Source organism: Hypanus sabinus, chromosome 2 (genome assembly GCF_030144855.1).
Source record: "Hypanus sabinus isolate sHypSab1 chromosome 2, sHypSab1.hap1, whole genome shotgun sequence".
In the NCBI taxonomy this organism is placed as follows: domain Eukaryota; kingdom Metazoa; phylum Chordata; class Chondrichthyes; order Myliobatiformes; family Dasyatidae; genus Hypanus; species Hypanus sabinus.
In genome coordinates this window covers 78,430,077-78,454,124 of record NC_082707.1, presented here as the reverse complement: position 1 = coordinate 78,454,124, position 24,048 = coordinate 78,430,077, and the positions used below count along the sequence as shown (strand labels likewise).

Sequence of the window (24,048 nt, the reverse complement as noted above, 5' to 3'; positions counted from 1 at the left end):
CAGCATTTGTATCTGTACTCTGTCCATCTGAATATTGACTCTGCCTGTTTTTGGATTTCTCTGGATGTTTTGATCTCTGCCTGAACTTTGACACTGACTTTGTTTGCACCTCAGGATTTGTTACTCAATTAATATCACTGTGTGTACAGTACTGGGTCTGTGATTGGATCCCTGCTCTGGTGTCCTGACAGAGGTGTTTGTGGGAGGCCAAGGAGATACTATGGAATTGATTTGAGTTGTTAGACTGGTGTTCAAGAACTCATCTGTGGATCTAAATGAATAAACCACAGTTGTCAGACTTTATGAAAACAATCATAGATAAGTATGCCCACAGAAAATCATGGAGAATCTTCTACAACCAGCAGCCCTGGATGAACCATGAGATCTGCAATCTGCCAAGGGCCAGATCAGTGGCATTCATGTCTGGCGACCAAGTGAGATACGAAAGGTCCAGGCACAATCTCCAGAAACCCAGCTCGCGTGGGAAGTGGCAATTCTAGACCAAACTTAAATCACTGAAGGATACTCGATAGCTGTGGCAAGGTTGGAATATTATTACTTCTTACAAAGTAAAATCAACAGGGCTTTACTCACAGATGTCAAAACATTGGGAAACATTCACAGACTCCCAATGTCCCTGACGACCTGGTGATTTCAGACTCTGAAGCCGATGTGAGAGCATATTCCAGGAGGGTGAACCCGCAGAAAGCATTTGGCCCAAAAGGCCATGTAGAAACATCCTAGGGTTACTCATAGCCCTCTATTTTTTAAGCTCCATGTACCTGTCCAGGAGTCTCTTAAAAGACCCTATCGTATCCGCCTCCACCACCATCGCCAGCAGCCCATTCCATGCACTCACCACTTTTTTTTTAAAAAATCTTACCCCTGACATCTTCTCTGTACCTACATCCAAGCACCTTAAACCTGTACCTCTCGTGCTAGCCATTTCAGCCCTGGGGGAAAAAGCCTCTGATGAACCACAAGCTCAATGACTCTCATCATCTTATACACCTCTATCAGGTCACCTCTCATCCTCTGTCGCTCCAAGGAAAAAAGGCTGAGTTCACTCAACCTATTCTCATAGGGCATTCTCCCCAATCCAGGCAAATCATTTTAAATCTCCTTTGCATCCTTTCTATGGTTTCCATGTCCTTCCAGTAGTGAGGCAACCAGACCTGAGCACAGTACTCCAAGTGGCGTCTGACCAGGGTCCTACATAACTGCAATATTACCTCTCAGCTCTTAAACTCGATTCCATGACTGATGAAGGCCAATTCACTGTATGCTTTCTTAACCAGAGTCAACCTGTGCAGCAGCTTTGAGTGTCCTATTGACTTGGACCCCAAGATCCCTCTGATCCTCCACACTGCTAAGAGCCTTACCATTAATACTATATTCTGCCATCATATTTGACCTACCAAAATGAACTACCTCACACTTATCTGGGTTGAACTCCATCTGCCACTTCTCAACCCAGTTTTGCATTCTATCAATGTCCTACTGTAACCTCTCACAACCCTCCACACTAACTACAACACCCCCAACCTTTGTGGCATCAGCAAATTTACTAACCCATCTCTCCACTTCCTCATCCAGGTCATTTATAAATAATCACAAAGACTAGGGGTCCCAAAACAGATCTCTGAGGCACACCACTGGTCACCAACCTCCATGCAGAATATGACCCGTTTACAATCACTCTTCACCTTCTGTGGGCAAGCCAATTCTGGATCCACAAAGAAATGTCCCCTTGGATCCCATGCTTTTTACTTTCTCAATAAACCTTGCATGGGATACCTTGTCATATGCCTTACTGAAATCCATATACACCACATTTAGTGCTGTACCTTCATCAATGTATTTAGTCACATCCTCAAATTTCAATTAGGCTCATAAGGCATGACCTGACTTTGACAAAGCTATGCTGACTAATCCTAATCATATTATACCTCTCCAAATGTTCATAAATACTGCCTCTCAGGGTCTTCTCCAACAACTTACCAACCTCTGAAGTAAAACTCACTGGTCTATACTTTCCTGGGCTACTTTTACTTCCTTTCTTGAATAACGGAACAACATCCACAACCCTTCAGTCCTTCGGAATCTCTCCTGTCCCCATTGATGATGCGAAGTTCATCGCCAGAGGCTCAACAATCTCCTCCCTTGCCTCCCACTGCAGCCTTGGGTACATTTTGTCCAGTCCCAGTGACTTATCCAACTTGATGCTTTCCAAAAGCTCCAGCACATCCTCTTTCTTAATATCTACATGCTCACTTTTCAGTCCGATGTATGTCATCCCTACTATCACCATGATCCTTTTCCGTAGTGAATTCTGAAGCAAAATACTCCAAGAATCTCTGCTATCTCCTTTGGTTCTACACAGACTTTTCCACTGTCACACTTGATTTGGTCCTATTCTGTCATGTCTTATCCTCTTGCTCTTTACAAACGTAGGCGGCCTTGGGGTTTTCCTTAATCCTGTTCGCCAAGGCCTTCTCATGCTCCCTTTTGTCTCCCCTAATTTCTTTCTTAAGCTCCTTCCTGCTAACTTTATAGTCTTCCAGATTTCTGTCATTACCTAGTTTTTTTTTAACCTTTTGTAAGCTCTTCTCTTCTTGACTAGATTTACAACAGCCTCTGTACACCATGGTTCTTTACTCTACAATACTTTCCATCTCATTGGAATGCAGAACTCCCTGAACGTTTACTATATTTCTTCCACAAATTTCCCTGAGAACATCTGTTCCCAATTCCTGACTGATAGCCTCATATTTCCACTTACTCCAATTAAACAACTTGTCTGTTCCTATCCCTCTCCAATGCTATATTGTAAAGGGGATAGAATTGTGATCACTATCTCCAAAATGCTCTCCCACTGAGAGATCTGACACCTGACCAGGTTCATTTCCCAATACCAGATCAAGAACAGCCTCTCCTCTTGTAGGCTTATCTAGATATTGTGTCAAGAAACCTTCCTGAACATACCTAACAAACTCTACCCCAATCTGAATAGACTACAGATCACCATTCAGACAACCACCCCCTGAAAACTAATCACTAAGACCCTGGCCTCAATACCTTCTTGTGCAATTAGACCCTGAATTTCCCCTCTCGCAGACCCCAGTCAGTTCAGATTGGTAACAACACCCCCTCCACAATCACCATGAGCTCAGGTGCACCACAAGGTTGTGTGCTTAACCTCTTGCTCTATTGACATTATACTAAGCACAGTGGCAAAACCATATTTAAGTTTGTTGACGACACTACTGTTATTGGCCGAATCAAAGGAGGCGACAAATCAGCATATAAGAGGTAGATTGAAACTCTGGCTAAGTGGTACCACAACAAACTCTCACTCAAAGTCAGCAAGACCAAAGCGCTAATTATTGACCTGAGGAGGAGGAAACCAGAGGTTCATTAACCAGTCCTCTTTGGGCAATCAGAGTTGGAGACAGTCAGCAGCTTAAAAACCTAGGGTGTTTTGCTTTCAGAGGACCTGTCCTGGGCCCAGCACATAAATACAATTACAAAGAAAGCACGACAGTGGCTCTACTTTCTTAGGATCTTGTAAAGATTTGGCATGTCATCTAAAGCTTGGATGAACTGCTATAGATGTGTGGTGAAAAGCATATTGACAAATTGCATCACGGCCTGGTGTGGAAACACCAATGCCTTGAATGGAATATCCTACAAAAAGATATGGCCCAGTCCATCACGAGTAGAGCCCTCCCCACCATTGAGCACATCTACACAGAGCAAAACAAGATACATCATCGAAGACCCCCAGCATCCAGGCTCTCTTCCCACTGCTGCCATCAGGAAGGTCCAGGAGCCTCAGGGCTCACACCACCAGGTTCTAGAGCCAAAGGGGACATCTTCACTCAACTTCATTTACCCCATCATGAGCTGTTCCCACAACCTATTAATTCACTTTCAAGGACTCTTCATCTTATGTTCTCAGTACTTATTATTTATTTATTATAGTTATTTTAACTTTTTATTTTGTATTTGCGGTTTTTTTAAATCTTTTGCACATTGGGGGAAGTCTTTTATTGATTCCATTGTGTTTCTTGGATTTACCGTGTATACTCACAAGAAAATGAATCTCAGGGTTGTATATATTTGATAACAAATTTACTTTGAACTTTGAAAGGGCAGATATATAAGAATTAATGCTGACATTTCTAAGAGAAATAATAAATGAGGCAATTTCTTATAACATTGCAGGCATTCAGATACTTATTTTAAGTAAATAGTATGACAGCAAACATTTTGTGAAATAATTTTGGCCTTCTTTTTGTATAGAACAGCCTCACCATTTGCAACACATGACACGAAGAAGCCTAACTTGCTATTAACCAACCACATTTAACCATTTAGACATATCCTATCATAGATATTTCTTTTGTTCCAAAAACCATGAGACATAGGAACAGGATTAGGCCATTCATCCGATTGAGTCTACTTCACCATTTCATCATAGCTGATCCATTTCCTGCTCAACCCCATTCCGCTGCCTTCTCCCTGTAACTTTTTTGTATCCTGACTAGTCAAGAACCTATCAGCTTCTGCTTTAAATCCACCCAGTGACTTGGCCTCCACAATTGCCCGTGGCAACAAATACCACAGATTCACCACACTCTGGCTAAAGACTCCATTCTAAGTCTCCATTCTCATCTCCCTCTATTCTGAGTTTGTGTCCTCTGGTGCTAGAGTCCTCCATCATAGGAAACATTCCTTCCACATCCAATCTATCTAGGCCTTTCAACATTCAATAGACCTGTACATGCCTTCCCTGTCTTCTGCTGACAACTACCTAGTATTTCTCCCTTCCCAAGTTCTGTCGAAAGGTTAACTGTTCCACCTTTCACAGATGTTGCCTGTATTCATAGACAACAAGCATCTGACCAAGCACTATACCAAATTATTGACAAAGCAGGAAGAAATCTGCTAAGACACTGTACTGGCAACAAGTGAATGAGGTCTTTCCTTTTGATTCAAGTGTTCTAAACCATACATCAGGTAAGAGGTCAGTTCTGGAAGGAATAAAATGCATGCATACAGAAGAGATAAATCAAATAACCTATTAAGGATACGTGCTTAATTTGTGCATAGCAAACAAGGATGTAATATTAAATAGAAAACACTGTAATTTGTCATCTGAAAGTAGGCACTTATAATAGCAAAGAATGTGCAGATATTAAAGCTAAAAAAACATTTATGTTTATTACATTAAGTTTGCCAAATCAGATTAATATCTGGCTTTTAAAAAGGAACATTGTGACATTGATACAATCATGAGTAATGAAAATTCAGATTTTAATTGTTCGTTCTGCATAGGCCCTTTGCCTAAATTATTTGTGTGCAGCTGTAAATATCTGCGTATGCACCCTTCCTGTAAAACAAGAAATTAAATACACTTTTCCTGTGTACTCTAAGCATCTCAAACTATTTGTAGCTGTCAATATGTAAAAACAATGTGGTATATTTTTCAAATAGGAATCATTGTTTACTAGAATGCTTTATGCCAAGTTAATCATTAAAATACACAGAGGGAAGCATTGTTGTACAAAATACCAGTTTTCTGGGAAGTGGGGTGATCTTTATACTTCAGATTTATTTGAGCTTTACAAGTTCAAGGATAGTTACCCTGTGCTGTGAATATTACACTGATGATTACAGTTTATCCACTGACAAACAAAAAGTTTCAAAATTATAAATCCACCAGACTTCATGCTATCAGAAAAGAACCAAGAACCATTTTGTTTAATTCCACTATTACTGAACAAGTCTGATCCAATCACCACCAAGGTATTTTGTTCCTTTCAAAAATGTAATATAACTATATCCTATCGTCATCACAAAACAAAACAAGGAGTCTCTTGGGTCTATTAAAGGGGAGGGGAGATTCTGACGGTGAGGAGCATCTCTGGTGAGTAAGAGCGGTATAAAGAAACTTACTTTGGTTCCATAGCTGTCCTGAGTTTGCTCCAGCTTCCTCGATTCCCAAATTACGTAGATTTTAGCTACCAACAAAATAAAAAAAACCTGCAAAGCTGGTTAGATAAGATGCTCCAAGCTTCTAGAACATAGTTTGAACAAGAGCTCATTTCCTGGGAGTGATTTGGCTGCACACCCATTGCTCCACCTCAATGCAACCCAGAAGTCACTAGGCTGGAGCTGCTTCCTCAGATTATTGTTCCATTTAATCCCCAACCACATTTAATTAGATACATCATTCACACTGGCATTTCCCAGCAGATACTTTATCAGTACTGTTCTTTAGATTGAACCATGCTTATTAACAGGATGGTACCAATACCAGACCACTATACAAGGGAAGGCAAGAACAAAATTAGCTTATGCCAATATTTGAAAAGGAGATAATATTTTAACATAAGAAATTTGTGTTGAATGAACAATTCCACAAATCCATCCAAATAGTAATATACTGTGAATAATCCATTTGTACAATAGTATATATCATGTCTAAAACATCAGATGCAATTGTAAAATTGAATGCAACTTCTATATATCACTTTTTTTCATAATGACTGTAGCTGCTGAATTGTGAAAATATAATATTAATGTACTTTTAAAAAACACTAGGCTTGTTTGGTCTTCTACCTGATTAGCTCTTTTTCATTTTTAACAAATGTTGCAAGTGGAATTAAATAAAGGGCTTAAAATTAAACCAAAAGTCATATTTGTACAGGCCGGTATTCATGCATATTCGTCTCCTTCATCAATTGGTTGAGCAGTTAAAAACAATGGAACAGTTCAATCTTGGCTGACTATCTTTCAGAGTCCAGGTTGAAATTACCTGGGACTCACTAGTGAATTCTATGAAGAGTTCACAGGATTATTATGAGAGCCTATGCTTAAGATGTTCAATCATGCATTTAATTGTGGTCTCCTCCCACCATCGAGAGAAGCTAATATCTCCCTAATTCTTAAGAAAGGAAAGAGCCCTGAAGATTATGCCTTCTACAGGCCTATTTCATTGTTAAATGTTGACTTAAAATTGTATCTAAAACTTTAGTGTTGTAGTTAGGAATTGTGTTAACTTTTATCATAAAAGAGGATCAAACAGCTTTTGTAAAAGGCTGTAGATCATGTAACAATAACAGAAGATTACTTAATGCGATTCAGGCATGTCAACAACAGGCAGTGGACGGCTTGGTTGTTTCCTTAGATGCAGAAAAGGCCTTTGATCATGTAGAATGGCTGCATCTTTTTTTTACACTTTAGAACGATTTGGTTTGGGCAATAATTTTATTAAGTGGGTTAAGCTTCTTTATAATGACCCTTTGGCTGCAATTCTCACTAATGATATTGGGTTGGATAATTCTAGTATTCTGAGGGGTTGCCGGCAGGGCTGCCCTTTATCACCGCTACTTTTCACACTAGTGATCGAGTCATTGGCTGAGGCTATTCGGTGAGACCCCAAAATATCTGCTCCAGGCATAGGACTGAAGTCACATAAAATTACTTTGTATACGGATGATATTCTAATTTTCTTATCAAACCCTGCTATATCAGTACACAACCTTATACAATGCATCAATTCATTTAGTGCCATTTCAGGTTATAAAATCAACTTTACTAAATCAGAGGCTATGCCTCTGGGGAATTTGCAGCAGGTACCTGACACTCAGGGTGTTTTCCCCTGTAAATGGTCACAGACAGGTTTTCTTTACTTAGGTATACTTATCACACCTATGTTAGATTAATTGTTCAAAGCTAACTTTATACAGTTATTTGACAAAATCAAACAGGATCTTGAGCGATGGAGCACTCTTCCCATTTCTTGGCTTGGCCAAATATCCTTGCTCAGTTTGTAATAGAACTAAAGCATTGCAACTCAAAATTCCGCATAGAGCCCATCTGACTCCAGATGGTCTCTCAAAAGACGGGGGTTTCTCCAATGTGTTCTAAATTTAAGTAAATACTGGAAATTTCACCCACTGTTTTTGGACTTGTTCCAAACTTCAGGCATACTGGAGTGATATTTTGGGTGAAACAGAAAAGATTCTGAAGATGGAGTTTGAACTGGACCCAATGTCTTTTCTCTTAGGCCTACCCAGCAGTTGTATTATTAATGCACATCAGAAAGAACTTTTTAACATCCCGACATTTTGTGCGAGGAAGAACATTTTACTTTGTTGGATATCCGATAAGGCCCCTGGACGTTTTGATTGGCATAAATTAATCATGGAATACATTCCTTTGGACTCTTGACATGTATGGTACACTCAAAAACAAATAGTTTTCATAAAACATGGCAACCTTTTCTGCAGTATGTAGATGTAAACCTGTCTGCTATACTAATAAGGGCTTTTGTATAGGATGTTATGGTAATGTCTATATTTTGATGGAAATGTTCTGATACCTGATATCTGTGAGGGGAAGAAATGTAAATATAAATGTATCTGGAAATTGGAAATTTTGTTATGCTGAGCAAATAAAAAAATTAAATTAAAAAAAAAGAAATTACTTGGGAAATTTACCTGGTTAAGCTAAGTGAAGTCACAGGAACCTTGATCAGTATTTGTTTGGTATGTCACTTAATAAGTGGCATTCCTTTGTATGCAGCAATCTTGAAACCAATAATTGGCATAAGTCCTTTAGTTTAAATAAAAATGTTTGGCTCGAGCTGAAGTACTTTTGCCTCAAAGTTAGAAAGTTATGAACTTATATCTCTGGAATTTAATTGTACAGTTTTTAAAAAAAATTTTATTCAATTTTTAAGATAGTTACATAGAATAATAGAATAATATAATATCAGCCCTCCCCCTCCCCTTAGCCCTTCACCCTTAACATTCCTATCTAAACAAAGAGAAAAGAAAGAAAGAGAGAAAGAAAGAAAGAGAGAAAGAAAGAGAGAAGGAAAGAAAGAAGGAAAGAAAGAAAGAAGGAAAGAAGGAAAGAAAGAAGGAAAGAAGGAAAGAAAGAAGGAAAGAAGGAAAGAAGGAAAGAAAGAAAGAAAGAAAGAAAGAAAGAAAGAAAGAAAGAAAGAAAGAAAGAAAGAAAGAAAGAAAGAAAGAAAGAAAGAAAGAAAGAAAGAAAGAAAGAAAAAGAAAGAAAGAAAGAGAGAGAGAGAGAGAGAGAGAGAGAGAGAGAGAGATTGCCTGGATATCGGAAGATCCCCACATGCTCCATGGAATTCAAAATAGCTTTAATATTATGTATTTATTTTTTTCCCCAGATGACCAATAACCTTAAGAATTATTATAAAGCAAATCAACTTGGATTTATTGCATCTTTTTTTGATGAAGATAAACCGGCATGGATTAGAATAGAGTTAGATAAGATGGGAGAAAATATACCAGAAGATTTTATTTATAAATGGGCATCTAAATGGATACAGGAAAGGAAAGAATCCCTTATATTAAAACATTCGATTGATTTATGGAACAAGACAAATGTTGATGATGAGATAAAGAAATCTTTATTAGCAAAGAGACCTCTAATTCAAAATAGACTCATTCCTTTTACAATGGATAACCAACTTTTATATAACTGGTTTCAAAAAGGGATTAGATATATAGGAGATTGTTTTGAAGGAGATATTGCTGTTGTTTGATCAATTAAAGAATAAATATAAAATATCAAATAACACTCTCTTCTGTTATTTCCAATTAAGGGCTTATTTAAGAGATTTAAGAGATGTTATTGCTGAAACCTAATGAAATAGAAACTTTAATTCAAAAAGGAAAAATTAGAAAATTTACTTCTTGTATGTATAATTTGATTCAAAAACAGACAATTAAACAAGGAATTCATAAGTCAAGACAAAAATGGGAAACTGATTTGAAGATTAAAATTGATGAAACAAGTTGGTCAAGACTATGTCTTGACAGTATGACAAATACAACAAACATCCGACTTAGAGTAGAACAATTTAATTTTTTACATCAACTATATATTAAACCACAAAAAATAAATAGATTAAACCCAAATTTATCTGATCAATGTTTTTGATGTAATCAAGAAATTGGTACTTTTTTACACTCTACTTGGTCTTGTTTTAAAATTCAACCTTTTTGGATAAATTTAAGAGTTTTATTGGAACAAATAATTGGAACACAACTTCCACATAATCTAATATTATTTTTACTAGGTGATATTGAAGGGATAAAACCGAAACTTTAATTGAACAAATATCAGAAAGAATTCATAAAAATTGCATTGACAGTAGCCAAAAAGGCTGTTGCAATTACTTGGATATTGGATTCATACTTAAATATGGATCGTTGGAATAATGAAATTTTTAGCTGCATTCCACTTGAAAAAATTACTTATCATTTGAGAAATAAATATGATGTATTTCTGAAAATTTGGTGCCCTTACTTACAAAAGATAGGATTAAATATATAGGTGCTCCAAAGATAAAGTTATTGGTCAATTGTACAGTTTTTAACCCCAAATGGTTTTTTGGTAGCTTTAGGTTCATTAATGTGTTTTAACTGAATGACATCTTCTCTAGATCATGAGTCTGCTCAAAGCAGACAGAAAGCTTAGCATCTGGAGATCTGGGAACTATTTCAATCAAGCAGACTCCAATAGGGAGCGTCAGATGTCGAGATGGTGGTGCATATGTGTGGTGGTGGGGGGGAGGTGGAATAGACACCAATGAAGTACATTTCACAACCTCCTGCAGTGCCTTTTCAAAGTATTGACCAACCCCTTGGAAGTTTTCAAGTTTTATTGTATCATGACATTGAATCATAGTAGATTTAATTTGGTGTTTTTGACACTGATCAATAAAAATAGATTTTGTGTCAAAGTGAAAACAAATCTCTACAAAGTGATGTAAATTAATTACAAATATAAAACACAAAATAGTTGATTACATAAGTATTCACCCTTCTTTATTGTGACGCACCAAATCATCACTATACAGCCAACTGGTTTTAGAAGTCATGTAATTAGCTAAATGGGGATCTGTTTGTAGAGACGTGTGAGCAGTCAAGGTGTTTCAATTGATTGTAGTAAAAATACACCTGTATCTGGAAGTTCCAACTGCTGGTGGATCAGCATCCTGGCAAAAATTACACCATGAAGACAAAAAAACACTCCAAATGACACTGTGAAAATATTATTGAAAAGCACAAGCCAGGAGATGGATACAAGAATGTTTCCAGGTCACTGCATATCCCTTAAAGCACAGTTAAGTCAATCATCAAGAAATGGAAAGAATATTGCACAGCTGTAAACCTGCCGAGAGCAGGCCGTCCTCAAAAACAGGATAACTGTGCAAGAAGGGGACTCATGAGGGAGGGCCACCAAGAAATCTATGACAACTCTGGAGGACAACAAGCTTCACGGCTGAGATGGGAGAGACTGCATGTACAACAACTGTTGCCCGGGTGCTTCACCAGTCACAGCTTCATGGGAGAGTGGCAAAGCGAAAGCTGCTGTTGAAAAAAAAAACTCCCATGAAATCTCAGCTAGAGTTTGCCGTGAAGGCATGTGGGAGACTCTGGAGTCAGCTGGAAGACGGTTTTCAGGTTAAACATTACATATTGCATAAGGCAAACACTGCACACATCAAAATCACACCATCAGTACCGTAAAGCATAGTGGCGGCTGCATCGTGCTGTGGGGATGTTTCACTGCAGCAGGCCGTGGAAGGCTTGTGAAGGCAGAAGGTAAAATGAATGCAGCAAAATACAGGGAAATCCTGGAAGAAAACCTGATCCGGCCTATATGGTAACTGTCACTTGGGAGAAGATTTGTTTTCCAGCAAGACAACGACCCCAAGCATAAAGCAAAGCTACACAGTACAGTAATGGCTTTAAAACAACAAAGTTAATGTCCTGGAGTGGCCAAGTCAGAGCCCAGACCTGAATCCAATTGTGAACTTTTGGCTGGCCTTGAAAAGTGCTGTTCGTTCACGATTCCCATGCAATCTGACCGAGCTTCAGCAGTTTTGTAAAGAAGAATGGGAAAAAAATTGCAGTGTCCAGATGCTCAAAGCTGATAGAGACCTATCCACACAGATTCAATGCTATAATTGCCACCAAAGGTACATCCACTAAATAGTGACTTGAAGGGGATGAATACTTGCGCAATCAATTATTTTGGGTTTTATATTTGTAATTAATTTAGATCACTTTGTAGAGATCTGTTTTCACTATGACACGACAGAATCTTTTTCTATTGATCAGTGTCAAAAAAAGCCAAAGTAAATCCATTGTGATTCCATGTTGTAAAACAGCAAAACATGAATACCCAAGGGGGGGGGGGTAAATATTTTTCATAGGCACTGTACCTTACAACAGGGAATTCAGTCTCTCAGACCTGTTCTGTCACTCAATAGGACCACAGCTGTATCCAAATTCCATTTACATGATGCCACATGCCTTTTATTGCTGCATAACAAAGCAAGTTATTCATCTCATCTACAAAATATGCCTCAGAGAAAAGTTCCACATTTTTATTACACTTTGTGTAAAAAAAGTTCTTTCTTGTGTCACAATCTCACTTTTAGTAGAAAAGTACCTGGTCTATAGTCAAGAATCAAGGCAGTTTAAATTTCTTACCATGATAGTCTTTCTGTCAGCATTAGCAGTTTAAGCCATAGGTACACATAACATCAGCTGGGATACTTTTCTAGCCTGTTTTCACTTCTGCATGCAGTTGTCTGCAAAAAACTGAGAAATGTAAAATGAGTTCCTATACACATATTGCATCTAAAATAGCATAGGTTGTTTCGGAGAATTACCTTTGCACCAGATTACTAGTCCTGCATTAATCTAATCTGATTTTTTTAAAATTTAACTTCAATCAATATTCAACCTTGTCAGATTTAGTTTACACGTTGTACACTGAATCTGTGCAAGATCCTTGTTATACTGATTTCATTGCATTGTAAATTAGATTTTATTAAATTAGTTTGTTTTTTCAAAGCCTTTTAGACTCCACATACTGCTGAAGTTAAGCTTGACCCACATAAGGTGTCAACTAAATCTATATAAACAAGAGAAAATCTGCAGGTGCTGGAAGTCCAAGCAACACACACAAACTGCAGGGACATCTCACCGCACCAGGTAGCGTCCATGGAAAAGAGTCAATGGCCGACATTTTGGGCCAAGAATTTTCGTCAAGACTGAGAAAGAAGGGGGAAGATGCCAGAATAACCTTCTTCTCCAGTACTTGACCTTACCCACCCAGCTGACTTTGCCTATCCACTTTCAGCTACTCTCTTTCTCTTCCAGCCAACTTTTTATTCTGGCAATTTCCCCCTTCCTTCTCAACCCTGACAAAGGGTCTCGCCTCAAACATTTACTGTTTATTCATTTCCATAGATGCTGCCTGACCTGCTGCATTCCTTCAGCATTTTGTGTGTGTTGCAATTTATTTGTACATTTCTTCTCTGTTACATGAGCATCTGAGAGGTGAGGTCCAGGGAAGACACAGTGAGTGGATGATATCTGGAACATGCTGCCAGGAGGCGGCGGAATTCGATATTATCACTCTATTTAAGATCCACTTAGACAGTCCCGTGAATAGGAAAGGTGTTAAAGGTGTAAAATAACCTAATGCAGGAAAGTGGGCAAAAAGAAACAGCATGGAACTGCTGGGCGGAAGTGCTCACGTCTACGTGTGCTGTACAACTGAGTGACCTAGAAAATATATGTATGATAAAACAAGCCACATATTTGCAAAACTGAACTGCATCTGACAAATTTAGTTCTGCTGAATAGAATCTTAATACAGCTTTTCTATTTGTTAAAATCTGAAGAATTTTTTCGCATTATAGGTTTGCTGGTTTCACCATCTCTGAGGAACTATCCTGGCTCCAACACACTGATGCAAACTTGCTGAAGGTGCACCAGCATCTCTGCTTTCTTAGAACTTTACAGGGATTTGGCATGCCATTGATGACCCTGGAAGACTTCAGCTGATGTGCATTCTGATTGCTTCCGTCACAGCCTGGTACGGAAACACAACATCCCATTCACAACATGTCTTAACCCACCCAGTCCTGACATAGAGCTGAGTAGCTGGGTGTACATTGCCTCTGAAACCTTTCTTCATCACGCCAGTGAACTGCTGTTAGGCTCCATTGTATGTCCAGTGGTAAAGGTGAGGTTCAGACCCACTACTCATTTAAGTTCAACCCATTATACTGCAGAGATAGAGTACAAATCTATTCATAAAACTATGTTGACATCATTAGTAAATGCTCTATTATTCAAAAAAAAAACAAATAGACGAAGAGGTAACTTTAATTCTTCTATTGCAATTGTTTTCTTTTAGGAAGTTCATAATTCCGTCTCCTTTACAATAGCATTGGAGAGAGGTAGGAACAGACAAGTTAGAAAAGCATTTAATTGGAGTAAGGAGAATTATAAGGCTATCAGGCAGGAAATTGGAGGCTTAAATTGGAAACAGGTATTCTCAGGGAAAAGTACTGAAGAAATGTTACAAGTATGCAGGGGATATTTGTGTGGAGTTCTATATAGGTACATTCCAATGAAACAAGGAAGTTATGGTAGCGTGCAGGGCCGTGGTATACAAAGGAGGTAATAAATCTAGTCAAAAAGGGAAAAAAAGCTTACAAAAGGTTCAGAGAGCTAGGTAATGTTAGAGATCTAGGAGATTATAAGGCTAATAGAAAGGAGCATAAGAAGGAAATTAGGAGAGCCAGAAGGGGCCATGGGAAGGCCTTGGTGGGCAGGATTAATGAAAACCCCAAGGTATTCTACAAGTATGTGAAGAGTAAGAGGATAAGACATGAAAGGAGAGGACCTATGAAGTGTGACAGTGGGAAAGCACGTATGAAACCAGAGGAAATAGCAGAGGTACTTAATGAATACTTTACTTCAGTATTCACTAAGGAAAAGGATCTTGGTGATTGTAGTGATGTCTTTCAGCAGACTGAAAAGCTTGAACATGTAGATATTAAGAAAGAGGATGTGCTGGAGCTTTTGAAAAGCATCAAGTTGGATAAGTCGTCGGGACTGGATGAGATGTACCCCAGGCTACTGTGGGAGGCGAAGGAGGAGATTGCTGAGCCTCTGGCAATGATCTTTGAATCATCAATGGGCACAAGGGAGGTTCTAGAGGATTGGAGGGTTGCGAATGTTGTTCCTTTATTCAAGGAAGGGAGTAGAGATAGCCCAGGAAATTATAGACCAGTGAGTCTTACCTCAGTGGTTAGTAAGTCGATGGAAAAGATCCTGAGAGGCAGGATTTATGAACATTTGGAGAGGTATAATATGATTAGGAGTAGTCAGCATGGCTTTGTCAAGGGCAGGTTGTGCCTTATGAGCCTGATCGAATTTTCTGAGGATGTGACTAAACACATAAATGAAGGGAGAGCAGTAGATGTCGTGTATATGAATTTCAGCAAGGCATTTGACAAGGTACCCCATGCAAGGCTTATTGAGAAAGTAAAGAGGCATGGGATCCAAGGAGAGATTGCTTTGTGGATCCAGAACTGGCATGCTCACAGAAGGCAAAAAGTGGTTGTAGGCGAGTCACATTCTGCATGGAGGTCGGTGACCAGTGGGGTGCCTCGGGGATCTGTTCTGCGACCCTTACTTCTTTGTGGTTTTTATAAATGTCCTGGATGAAGAAGTGCAGGGATGGGTTAGTAAGTTTGCTGATGGCACAGAGGTTGGAGGTGTTGTGGATAGTATGGAGGACTGTCAGAGGTTACAGCAGGACTTTGATAGGATGCAAAATGGGCTGAGAAGTGGCAGATGGAATTCAACCCAGATAAGTGTGAAGTGGTTCATCTTGGTAGGTCAAATGTGATGGCAGAATATAGTATTAATGGTAAGACTCTTGGCAGTGTGGAGGATCAGAGGGACCTTGGGGTCCGAGTCCATAGGACGCTCAAAGCAGCTGTGCAGATTGACTCTGTGGTTAAGAAGGCGTACAGTGTATTGGCCTTCATCAATAGTGGGACTGAGTTTAGGAACTGAGAGGTAATGTTGCAAATATATAGGACCCTGGTCAGACTCCACTTGGAATACTGTGTTCAGTTCTGATCGCCTCACTACTGGAAGGATGTAGAAGCCATAGAAAGGGTGCAGAGATTTACAAGGATGTTGGCTGGATTGGTGAGCATGCCTTATGAGAATAGGTTGAGGGAACTCGGCCTTTTCTCCTTGGAGCGACAGAGGATGAGAGGTGACCTGATAAAGGTGTAAAGGATGATGAGAGGCATTGATCATGTGGATAGTCAGAGGCTTTTTTCCCAGGGCTGAAATAGTGAGCACAAGAGGCCACAGGTATAAGGTGCTGGGGAGTAGGTACAGAGGAGATGTCAGGGATAAGTTTTTACTCAGAGAGTGTTGAATGCGTGGAATAGGCTGCCAGCAACGGTGGTGGAGGCGAGTATGATAGGGTCTTTTAAGAGACTTTTGGATAGGTACATGGAGCTTAGTAAAATAGAGGGCAATGGGTAAGTCTAGTAATTTCTAAGGTAGGGACATGTTTGGCACAACTTTCTTGGCTGAAGGGCCTGTATTGTGCTGTAGGTTTTCTATGTTTCTATGTATTAAGTAGTCAAAAATTAAAAATATTCTTCAAATATGGTAGTTATCATCATTTTTCTTCTACTTTCAAACATCTCATACAAACACAGACAAGATATGAGAGGAAGACAAAAAGGCAGTGCCAAAGATGTCAATACTCACCCATATGTAGTTCAGAAAACTTTATTGAATTCAACTTTTACTGAATTCAATTCAATTCAAGCTTAATTGTCATTTAACCATACCCGCAGGGTACCACAGGATCAAGGTGCAAAGACACATTACCAACAGTCAAACAGAGAAAGCACAATCACGCAATAAAAGTCCCAAGGCCCACCTCCACCCACTCCCGGTGATGTCGTGGCTTGATGGCCTCACATATGCAAGTCAACAATACCATTTAAAATATCAGTAAAAACAAAATGATGCAGAGTATGTACACGGAAGTCAGCCCACCAGTATCATCTATCAACCAGCCCACGACACCCACTAGGCAACACTGCTGCTTTAAGGCCCAGTGCTCACCCCAAGGCCTGACTCCCACCAAGCAAATCTGTAGCTTTGAGACCCAGTCCTCACATATGCAATCATATATAGAATATTAGTAAAAACACAACCACACAAATGTATTTGTATATAGTATAGACCCCTCAGTCCATTTGAAATATTCAGTCCCACAACTGCGCTACGCTACCCCACCCCAGTACAGCCTGCCAGCTTGGATGCCTCTTCCTCCAGTGGCTGAAAACCAGGCAGCCCGACAGCTTGGCTGTTTTGCAGCCAAAAGAGAAAGATCTGCAGGCAGCCACAACACAGCTTGCCTTCTGCTGAGCGTAACTCTGGGAGGGGAGCTCCAACTCCCTTCAGGACACTGGGCCATACCACCCCTGATGAAGTGCAGTGGCCTTGTCCTCTCACTCCAGGTGGCTGCAAACAGGCTAGGCCCCCTCCATCTGCCCCTGCTCTGATCTGATAAATCAGCGAATCGAACTTGCGGTGTACCAGATTAACAACGTCCAAAGGGATCTTGCAATCATGACAGGCACCGGTTATTTTACTGTGAGCCTCCATCAACTTGGGCAGGAGAACGTTGCACAGCTCCTTCAGTATCTCCGCCAGGGAACATTTCTAATGTTCCAATCACTTGAAGTACGTTTAAGTAGAACAGTAGCACCTTTTGTTGACCCCATTGAAGCCGCTGTGACCAGTCATGCCATCATTTTGCCAAACTGAAAATATCTAAATCACACACTTAAATCAGTTATCAAATAGATCAGTCATGTAAGGTTAAATTTCATCATTTTCTGCAAGTGTGAGTCCAACAGAATTAAAAGAACAAGGCAAGACATCATGACACTTATTTTAATTGTTCTTTTAGTAGAACAGCATTTACAATGCCAGGTCAGCCAGATTTTCACAAACTGTGGGACCTTTGCCCTCTGGTGGTCAGACCTTTATATTACAGGCTTTCAAACCAGATGCTGTAATGATACACAAACACTAAGAAAACTTGACTGATCTAAAGGATCCGCAAAACATATTTTGATTGCAGCTTGTTTTCTGAAAATAACTTAAGACAAAATGTTTAGCCAATTTTATTGTTTAACCAATTTTATTGGTTTGTACTGTAAAAGCAAGCCACTCAGGGATATCAAACCATTGTGTTAAGCACAATGATCTCGAGCAGGGTTCCGTGGAAAACATTTTTGAGAACTTGTGACCAACTTGACAATAATCTTCCAAAAATATCTTTTGCATCCCATGATAAACTTGGGAAGATATTATAATTGATTAATGAGTTAATAACAAAAATATGGACTTTTTGAGGAAAAAGAATGAATATTGTTGCTTGTTTATGTGTATTCATAGTTTTATTATTTCTAAAAGTGTAGCAGACAGATTAAAATAAAGGAAGCATTTTGGAAAAACTGGTTAAAAGTTATTTATATTAATCTTTTGGCAGTCCCAAAGGCTGTTTGTGCAGCCCAGAAGCTTTGTAATGCGGGTTTCAGCCAGACGGGGTGCGTGATGGAAACCCGTGTCAAGGAGCACGGGAGGTATATCCGTTTGGGTTACCTGAGAAATTGGTGTTAGGAGAGCATTGCATTCACAATGCCACAGGACTGACTACTGAGCCATACCAATGGCTTTTGGGACTGCCTGGTAAAGGAAGCCATTGAGATAAAACTGGAGTAAAGAATGTTAACATAGTCAAATGGCTCGCTTTAAGAAAGAACTGGAATTCAATTGTGAACAAGGTGGGATAACGGAAACCTGATTGAATGAGAACATAGAACATAGAACAATACTGCACAGTACAAGCTATTCGGCCTACAGTGTTGTGCTGACCCTTAAACCCTGCCTCCCATTTCACCCTCCACCTTAAGTTCCTCCATATACCTGTCTAGTAGTCTCTTAAACTTCACTATAATATCTGCCTCCACCACTGACTCAGGCAGTGCATTCCACGCACCAACCACTCTTAGAGTGAAAAACCTTCCTCTAATATCCCCCTTGAACTTCCCTCCCCTTACCTTAAAGCCATGTCTTCTTGTACTGAGCAGTGGTGCCCTGGGGAAGAGGCGCTGGCTGTCCATTCTGTCTATTCCTCTTAATATCTTGTACACCTCTATCATGTCTCCTCTCATCCTCCTTCTCTCCAAAAAGTAAAGCCCTAGCTCCCTTAACCTCTGATCATAATCCATTCTCTCTAAACCGGGCAGCATCCTGGTAAATCTCCTCTGTACTTTTTCCAATGCTTCCACATCCTTTCTCTACTGAGGCGACCAGAAATGGACACAGTACTCCAAATGTGGCCAAACTAGAGTTTTACAGAGCTGCATCATTACATTGCGTCTCTTAAACTCTATCCCTCGACTTATGAAAGCTATCACCCAATAAGCTTTCTTAACTATCCTATCTACCTGTGAGGCAACTTTCAGGGATCTGTGGACATCCCCCCTGCTCCTCCACAGGACCAAGTATCCTGCCATTTATTTTGTACTCTGCATTGGAGTTTGTCCTTCTAAAGTGTACCACCTCACACTTCTCCGGGTTGAACTCCATCGTCCACTTCTCAGCCCACTTCTGCATCCTATCAATGTCTCTCTGCAATCTTTGACAATCCTCTACACTATCTACAACACCACCAACCTTTGTGTCATCTGCAAACTTGCCAACCCACCCTTCTAACCCCGAATCCAGGTCGTTAATTAAAATCACAAAAAGTAGAGGTCCCAGAACAGATCCTTATGGGACACCACTAGTCACAACCTTCCAACCCGAATGTATTCTCTCCACCATGACCCTCTGCCTTCTGCATGCAAGCCAATTCTGAATCCACCTGGCCAAACTTCCCTGGATCCCATGCCTTCTGACTTTCCAAATAAGCCTACTGTATGGTACCTTATCAAAAGAGAAGTATCCAGTCAGGAGGGATGGACTACAGGGGTATAAATACCACCAGGTAGACATATCCAGTCATCATCCCTGATGAATTTGGCAGAGTTCGTCATTGAAACGTTAGTTATAATCGATACCTATACTCGGCTGGAAGCCTGAAGTGAGTTTGATCGGCATTAGAGAGGAATTAGCCAGAATTGTTTGGAAAAGGACACTGGCAGGGATGACAGCAGAGCAGCAATGGCTGGAATTTCTGAAAGCAATTCAGAAGGCATAGGATATATACATCCCAAAGAGGAAGAAGTATTCTAAAGGCAAGATGACACAACTGTGGTTAACAAGAGAAGTCAAAGCCAACATAAAAGCCAAAGAGAGGGCATATAATGGAGCAAGAAATAGTGGAAAGTTGATTGATTGGGAAGCTTTCAAATACCAACAGAACACAACTAAAAATGTCATTAAAAAGGTAAAGATGGAATACAAAAGTAAGCTAGCTAATAATACTAAAGTTGATGCCAAAAGTTTTTTCAGGTAAGTAAAGTGTAAGTGAAAGACGAGAGTGGATATCAGACCATTGAGAGTCAATGCTGGAGAGGTAGTAACGGACAAGGAAATGGTGGATGAAGTGAATAAGTATCAGTCTTCACTGTGGAAGCCACTAGCAGTGTAGTGGAAGTTCCAGGTGCTTAGGGGTTATGAAGTGCGCGAGGTTACCATTACTAGGAAGCAGGTTCTTGAGAAACCGAAAGTTCTGAAAGTAGATAAGCCACTGGAACCAGATGACTTACACCACAGGGTTCTGAAAGAGGTGGTTGTAGAGATTGTGGAGGCATTAGTAATGATCTTTCAAGAATCACTAGATTCTGGATTGGTTCCAGAGCCTGAAAATTGTGAATGTCACTCCACTTCAGAAGAAAGGAAATTACAGGCCAGTTAGTAGGACCTCAGTGGTGGAGTCAATCATTAACAATGTGATTTCAGGGTACTTGGAGGCACGTGATAAAATAGGCTGTAGTCAGCATGATTCCCTCGAGGGAAAATCTCACCTGACAAATCTGTTGGAATTCTTTGAAGAAATAACAAGAACAATACTGGTAACAATAGACAAAAAAGAATAATTTGATGTTGTGCATTTTGATTTTCTGAAGGCCTTTGACAAGGTGCCACACATGAGGCTGTATAACAAACTATGAGTCCATGGTATTACAGGAAAGATTCTAGCATGGATAGAGAATTGGCTGATTGGTATGGGGCAAAGAATGTGAATAGAAGGAGCCTTTTCTGGTTGGCTGACAGTTACTAGTTTTGTTCCACAGGGATCTGTGTTGGGACCAATTCTTTTTATGTTACATGTTAATGATTTGGATGATGGAATTGATGGCTTTGTTGAAAAGTTTACAGATGATACAAAGATAGATGGAGGGGCAGATAGTTCTGAGAAAGTAGAGAGGCTACAGAAGGACTTAGACGGACTAGGAGAATGGGCAAAGAAGTGGCAGATGAAATCCAATGTCCGGAAGTATATGGTCATACTGGTAGAAGAAATGAAAGGGCTGACTATTTTCTAAATGGAGAGAAAATACAGAAAACTGAGGCACAAAGGGAATTGAGAGTGCTTGTGCAGGACTCCCTAAAAGTTTATTTACAGGTTGAGTCTATGGTGAGGAAGGCAAATGCGATGTTAACATTCATTTCAAGAGGACTAGAATATAAAAGCAAGGATGTAATGTTGAGACTTTTCAAAGCCCTGACAAGGCCTCACTTGGAGTATTGTGAGCAGGTTTGGCCCCTTAGAAGGATGTGCTGAAACTGGAGAGGGTTCGAAGGAGGTTCAGGAAAATGATTCCAGGATTGAACGGCTTGTCATATGAAGAGTGTTTGATGGTTCAGGGCCTGTATTCACTAGAATTCAAAGGGTGAGGGGTGATCTCATTGAAACCTATCAAATGATGAAAGACGCTGATAGAATGGATGTCGAGAGTTTCCTGTGGTGGGAGAGTCTAAGACCAGAGGACACAGCCACAGGATAGGCGGGCATCCTTTTAGAACAGCGATGAGGAGGAATATCTTTAGCCAGAGAGTGGTGAATCTATGGAATTTGTTGCAACAGGGAGCTGTGGAGGCCAAGACTGTATGTATATTTAAGGCAGAGGTTGATAGGTTCTTGATTGATCAGGGCATGAAGGGATACAGGAGAAGGCAGGAGGTTGGGTCTGAGAGGAAAATTGGATCAGCCATGATGAACTGGTGGAACAGACCCGATGGGCCAAATGGCCTGATTCTGCTCCTGCATCTTACAGTCTTGTTCTGCACTGTTTTTTTTTTACTTTATTCTAGCTAAATGTACTTTGTAATGATCTGATCTGTACGAGCAGCATGCAAAACAAGCTTTCCTCTGTATTCTGGTACGTGTAACAATAATAAGCCAGTGCCAATACCATTACTAAGTACTGCAGAGCTTGACACCTTCTGTATTAAGGCCAGGTACAGAGGTTTGATGGTGAGGGCACAAATGGGATTGGGGTCAGCCATAACAGTATCTGTGGTCAAGGGGAATGCTGACTGGCTCTCATCAGAGAATTCTCACTGGGTTACTTTGGCCATGAGTTTAAGACAGTGTTTGGGGTGATTCAAGTCATCAGAGTGTGGAGCAACACACAAAGCACAGGAGGAACTCAGCACCACGCTTCGTTCATTCATTTCTGTGTGTGCAGACGAAGGGTCTTGACACAAGCCGTCAGCTGTCCATAACTCTCTGAGTTCCCCCAGCACTTCCTGTGTTGCTATGGTTTCCAGTATCTGCAGTCATTGGTGTCTCTGTATCAGAGTATGGCGATGGGACCTCAACCCAAATATCAGAAAATTGAGGGATTGGGTCCCTTAGGAACCTTAGGGATCAGAGGTCGGTGAATTGGCGGGCCACGCCTGAAATGGTGGGATCTCAGAATAAAACCCTGTGACTTCCTTTAGTTACTTATTCCCTTTGTAATACAAATTTCTGGATCAAATATTTTTCTGATCTCAACTTGTGCCAAAATGCAATTAATCTCTAATTGGCTTCATCTGTAAAAAGAAATAGACCTACTCATTTAAGGAGTTACACATCCTACAGTATTTGCATTAATGGTATCTATTCCAGAGAGCATGATATTATAAAACTAAATACCTTTATTAGTATCTCCAGATCACCAGCAGTGAATGCCTTATGAAAATAGGTAGAATGAACTCAGTCTTTTCTCCTTGGAGCAACAGAGGATGAGAGGTGACCTGATAGAGGTGCATAAGATGATGAGAGGCATTGATTGTGTGGATAGTCAGAGGCTTTTTCCCAGGGCTAACATGGCTAGCACGAGAGGGCACAGTTTTAAGATGCTTGGAAGTAGGTACAGGGGAGATGTCAGTGGTAAGTTTTTTACGCAGAGTAGTGAGTGCATGGAATGGGTTGCCGGGGATGGTGTTGGAGGCAGATACGACAGGGTCTTTTAAGAGTCTCCTCTATAGGTACATGGAGTTTAGGAAAATAGAGGGCTGTGGATAACCCTAGGTAATTTCTAAGGTAAGGACATGTTTGGCACAGCTTTGTGGGCTGAAGGGCCTGTATTGTGCTGTAGGTTTTCTATGTTTCTATGTCTGTCATTGGCTGCAAGCAAAAGGAATGTGTGGAGTTTATCTAAAAAGTGCGTAAACCAATAATAAAATTCTAATTAAGTACCTCTTTTTAGTCTGTTAGGCTCGGGGTAACTGAGTTCAGAGTTCAATTCTGGCATCATCTGTAAGAAGTCTGTACCTCCTCTGCATGGAAGGCCTGGGTTTTTTTTGTTTGCTCCAGTTTACTCTCTCTGTCCAAAGACCTACCGGTTAGGCCAGGGGTCGGCAACCTTTGCCACTGCCGACCCCTGGGTTAGGTTAATTGGTCATTGTAAACTGCCCATGATTAGGCCAGGGATAAATCTGGAGTTGCTGGGCAGCACAGCTCTAAGGGCTGTTTTATGCTGTATTTTAATAAAATTAAATAAGATAAATTATGATCAATTCCAAAATAGCATGCTATTATCCAGGGACAGCATTTCTAATACCGACGGTGAATTAAAACTGAGTGCTTCTATCACAATGAGACCACAAATATTAAATATACTTGAAATTTGCACAA

At 40.1% G+C, this 24,048-nt stretch overlaps 1 long non-coding RNA gene across 3 annotated transcripts in view; it reads right to left on the bottom strand.

The window, feature by feature from the left end:
- The window catches only part of LOC132380261 (uncharacterized), a 280,768-nt gene that overhangs the window by 173,310 nt on the left and 83,410 nt on the right, over positions 1-24,048 (bottom strand). For all 3 annotated transcript variants that reach the window (XR_009507712.1, XR_009507715.1, XR_009507713.1), the window contains one exon: positions 12,549-12,659. This is a non-coding gene — a long non-coding RNA (uncharacterized LOC132380261). The remainder of the gene's footprint in view (positions 1-12,548; positions 12,660-24,048) is intronic.